General features: G+C 47.3%; 1 pseudogene; it reads right to left on the reverse strand.

Annotated features, from left to right (window-relative positions):
- Positions 1-2,922: 2,922 nt before the first annotated feature.
- Positions 2,923-5,310, reverse strand: LOC119454598 (putative nuclease HARBI1; annotated as a pseudogene).
- Between the last annotated feature and the right edge of the window lie 235 nt (positions 5,311-5,545).

Below are 5,545 nucleotides of genomic sequence, written 5' to 3' on the forward strand. Positions count from 1 at the left end.
TTTATGTTGCTATGTGGACCGGTTTGGGGAAGTTGCACTGTTCATAGCTGATGAATGTTTTACTGCTTTGTGTTTATGTCTGTTTTCTTGCAATTAAGAACACATGCCAGCACATGATATCCATACTTTGCAGAAATGAAAATCTGGCCCCCCCTAGAATAACATAAGAAACCAATGCTGTTCAGAAATGTCCTGTGATTGATTATATGGTTCGTTACTCCGTGAAGCATGTGTAGTCACGAGTAATTCAGTTGATGTATCAAGCATATTCTGTACAGAGTGAATAAATTTGAATAGACTTGGCAAACAGTTCATGGAACTGAAGCAACAATAACAGTATTAAAATCATATTCATCAGGTGCAATGCTCACATAGTGTGTCTACTATGCTTTGTTATTGCAGCAGGCAAGCTCCAGCGAGGAAGAGGCCGCTGCCGCCCGTGTGCCTCTCCCGACGGCCCCACCCCAAGTATCCGTGGGCACAGAGCCGGGGACGAGCGGCACTGCACGTAAGGCACTTTAACAGCAATTGAAATGCGAAGCCTTCAGAAGAAAGCACTGCCTGTTGTGAACTTTTAAACAGAAAAAAATTTATTTCACATAGTCACCTACAAAGAAACACAGCTAGTCCCTGCCATAATCTGACTGTGCAAGACGAAACTATATTCTGTTTGACTAATCATACCACTTGTAATGCAGCTTCTGTAGCGTTCAAGTTGTCGTGTAGAAATTAATATTGGTGCAGCATATTGTAGTGCTGTGGTGTCGCTTTATTTATTTATCCAACTGTAAGGTTTATATTGCCTACAGCTTGTTGCCGGGAATAGTTTCCTATGTTTCTACCTATGAACCATTGAATGCTCAACATAGAAGGGCACAACAAATTTGTTATCCTCTTTGCCCATTTAATTTTTAAGGACCACCACCTCGGCAGCAGCCCCAAAGACCACTTCGGCTGCAGCCCCTAAGACCACCTCGGCAGCAGCAGCTGCTAGAGGATGCGGCCTGCAGGGCAGCAGAGGAATGCGCGAGGCAGAGGCAGCTGGCGGAGGCTGCAAACGTGGAGGCTGTCGCCTTCCACCAGATGCTTCTTGAGCAACACAGACAGGTACGTACAACTCGCCCAGGTTGCAATTTTTTTCAGAGGGCATCTGTATTCACTGGGCTGAAGTGTTCATTGGTTTGTTTACTTATGTATCCTCTGTGAGATGCTTTCTCATTCTGTTACTTCGCAAATTACAAAGCATTTCCGTGGTTGCATGTACCGGCACAGCATGCTCATCTTTTGCAGGTAAATTCAGCTTATCACCGACATTGCTTTCTTAGTGACAAAGGTGGCTTGGTAGCATTTTCTGTCTTTGAACATGCTTATAACATAACAGATCATATACAGTTTGCACTTCAACTTCTCACGTCATATGCATACGTTCTCACTGCCCTCTAGAGTAATCGTGCTGAAAGTGTAACCCTTGCAAACACTGATGAAACGAACAATTTAATTTCGTTTCCTCTAGCTGCAGTAAGTGCATTTTTTTCGCAGCATCATCAACAACTGGTGGAGGAGCAGAGGGCCTCTCGCGTGGTGCAGCAGCAGTTGGTGGTGGAGACGAGGGGTTTGCGGGAGGCGACTGCCCTCGTCGCAGCCACCTTACGCCAGCTCGTGGCTGCCCTCGCCCGTGGCCTCCGCGAGCCGCCTCAGCCGTAGTTATATATATGTTGTTCATTATGTCATTTGTTTATTATTTAATGTTTCATAATGCATAATTTATTGCAAGTTTTTTCTTATGTTTAGTTCCATTGCTGAGCAAGTTTGTCTCAGTGAGTGAACTGTATGTCTAATGTTTCATCTTTTTGGTTAGGTGTGTGCTTTCGTTTTGTTGTTTATGAGCTATTTATGTATTCATTGCTTTTCAAGGAACATGTTGACTAAGTAGTCACTTTTATTTTAGCCACAACAGTGTTTCACACACAAATGCTGTGATAACAGGTATTGAAATCCACTGTTATGATTTTCACACTATATTTATGTTGTTTCCAATCTTATTTGCCCTATGGAACCCACATGTGGCCATATTATTTATTTTAGCAACACGTGCGTGTTACTTGCAATAGTTATTGTGATATATCAGGTTTCCATATCGGTGATAGAAATGCAATCTAGTCCCCATTGATGTTGACAATTTTTTATACACCCAATGTAGCCATTATTTTACTACATTCACTGCCAGGCTGTTCTTGTTGGCCTTGTTATATGTCAGATTATCGAAGTGCACGGTATTTTTTCACGTTTGTCATTCCTTAAAGGCGCCGGACTGCACTTTCACACGGGTGGCCCTATTGTGGCAGTATTTATTGCATATAGCATATATTTTGTGCTAGAAACATGGATGCATAACAGGCAAGTCTTGCAACACCTTTTTGTGCTGTGAAGTTGCTAGGTGAACGCAAATGATCGTGGATGAGCCCAAAGAAAAACAGTATCAATGACAGACATTTATGTGATTTAATGTGTGCCAGCAGCCTTTCACAATGTATTAGATCCCATTTAGTGGAAACCGTACTGTCACTTTGGCACCGTGAAATCGTACCCTGTGTACATTGATTTGTATCATGATGACTGTTATTCACTTCGAATAAAACATGACACTGAAGATGTGTTGAAATTGTTCGTTTACTGTAGGGATATGAAGGAACGAGTTTCAAGAACATCACTGGCACTTGATATCACTTTTTACAAATATATGTACAGTTTACAAATGAATGTACATCCAAGGGAGCATCATGTGCTTGACATGCCAGGCGATCTGTGTCAGCATGACTTGGCCTGTTGAAAAAGGAACTGTGCGGAAGCTGTGTGGCAAAGCTGTGTGGGGCCTGCAAGGTGTGCAAGAACAGTACATATGATGGGGCGAAAAGTGTGCTTTGCTGCGGCCCAAGCAGGAAGCGAGGAGACGAAGTCCAATATCCTCCCATGCACAGTGCAGACGGCGGTGACAGTGGCGGTGATGCCAGTAGATAAATGCATCAAGACGACAGTAACAACAGCAGCAACAGCAATTCAACTAGCAAACTCCTGCTGCCCAGAGAAGTGGCTACGACATTCTGCTAATGACCACAACGTTGTCTATCCACAGCTACTAAGTAGTGTCACAGTGGAATGATGCAATAATCTCCAGTTGTGACAGCTCATTGGTACACGCTATGTGAAAGCAATGGTGGTAATTTAGCAGATGCTATAAAAAAACACCACGCTATCCACTCATGCCAATACGCCTTCACGTTGGTTCCTTCTCTTTATTAGGCATATGTGCCTGACACTGCAGGCACGTTTACTGCTGCTGTCGGTGCTGGTGCCGACGCAGCCGCCTTCGCAGGTAGTGCTGGTGCTGCTGTCGTGTGGTTCCGAATAATGTAATTACATTGTCACGGGCAGCACATCCTTTCAGGTACATTATGCGTGCTGCCCTCACTCGGGGAACTACAAGTGGGAGGGGGCCACCGTTTGCATCGTCACTGCTGCTGTTGCTGCTGTCATCATCATCAACCTCATCAAACGCACTGTCACCTTCATCAAGACACAAATTGTGCAACACTGCACACGCTGCAACGATGTTTGCTGCGCGGTCTGGTTCATAGTGGAGGGCACGGTACCTCTGAAGGCAGCGGAAGCGGCTCTTCAGAAGTCCAATGCAGCGTTCCACTACGGACCGCATGGAAGCGTGTGCAGTGTTGTACCTGCCTTCAGCAGTGTGAGTGGGAGGATGGCCTGGGACCGGAGTCAGGAGCCATGGTTCCAGGGGGTAGCCGCTGTCACCTGCACGAGCATAAAAATGGTATCAAATCAAATGCGCATGGTTGAGCTAGTGAAGCATGAGTCATGTTACATGCACCTACTACACAGAGGCTGTAATAAAATAATGTACAGGCTGAGCACTTGATGCTGCTGTGATCAGCACAGATAACAATAGCTGGTGGTAAATAGTAAACTTCATATTATTAGCATCCAGCAAGGTGGCCGTTTGGCCGAGTTGTCTGTATTCTCGAATTAATGTCAGTGTAAAAAATAATGGGGCAAGACAAACGTTCTTTGTTTCGTAATGTACACTAATTTACATTAGCTTGCAATACAGCAGTTAAATGTCATTTTGCTGCAAGCAGATACTCAAAAAAAATTTACCAGCCCGCCTATGTAACGTATACTTAACACGCCACTATAATATAAACGGTTAGGGCTTCCAACATATACTCTTACGGCGGGAGTACACTTTATTGTGTGCTGCTAGGCAACTGTATGAATTTTCCCCTCTGCTCACCGAGGAGGTGCTCGCCGGCCTTGGCAATGTGTCCCTCCTGGAAACGACGACGCAACCACGTCGTTCACCATATGTGTGCGTCGTGATCCGACCCCGGTCGCAGAGCGTCGACGGCCAGAATCCGCATGCCTGCGTCGCAAATCTGACGAAAGCGTGCACAGCATCAGCCACGCGTTGCTATGAAAGGCAAATTAGACAAACATGACGATACTTACGAACATACTGTTAAGGGCATAGAAGCCTTTGCGGCACATGTATGCCGCCTTGTTGTCGCCCTTCGGTGCGATGATGGCAATAAGGCTGCCGTCCACACAGCCGATGACGCCGGGAATGCCGCCGCGTCGAAGGAACCCTTCTTTCACGGCCGCCTTTTCCTCCGACGTCCTCGGGAAGTGGACCCACTTGTTCCGAGTCCCGGCGTGGACGATTGCCTCCGCCACGCGTCGCACGCACTTGCTGACCGCAGGCTGCGTCACGCCAATCGTCTCCTCGCTCCCAACGGACCCCTGAAAGCTGCCCGTCGCGAAGAAACGCAACGCGCACAACACTTGTCGCTCCACCGACAGCGCTGTTGATCGCACGCCTCCGAGCTCCTCCGCCACTTCGTCGCACAGCCACCGCACAGTTTCCTTCCTCAGACGAAAGTGCTGCCGAAACACGTCGTCTGGCATGTCAAACGCGTCCTCGGCCTCCCTCCTTCCGCGCCTCCGCCCGAGCTGACGAGCCGCCGCCGCCAGCAGCAGCAAGAACGCCGCCATTTTTGATTCCAAACGGAACGGGTCACTCGCCGGTGATTCCGCGATGTTTCCTGTTTTGATCGGCATAATTTAGCATAAGTAGTGCGTAAACGTCACTATGACGTGTCAGTTTTTGCGGTTTCGTGACGTCGCTTGACGCACCGGCGAGGTGGGCGCGGCCTCGGAAATATGAGCCAATCAGCGAGCGGCGATCGTGGATTTGGAATCAAAACAGTTTGGAATCATTTTACGTTATAGCGCCCCAGACTGCCGCGAAGACCTTGTTGTGCATGGTGCCCAAATTGGAGCTATACGCTTGAGCCGCACCACCAGCTAACGCTGTGACTGTGCTGCGTGTGCCGCGCAGGCCTGTGACTTTTTTTAGGAGATCATGCGGTGGAAGATCGTGAACGTTAATACACCGCGCAAGGGGAAGCGGCTCAAGGACATATTCCAGGAAGCTCTTTTATTGCGATAGCAATTATATGGACACTTC

Source organism: Dermacentor silvarum, chromosome 5 (assembly GCF_013339745.2).
Source record: "Dermacentor silvarum isolate Dsil-2018 chromosome 5, BIME_Dsil_1.4, whole genome shotgun sequence".
Taxonomy (NCBI): Eukaryota; Metazoa; Arthropoda; class Arachnida; order Ixodida; family Ixodidae; genus Dermacentor; species Dermacentor silvarum.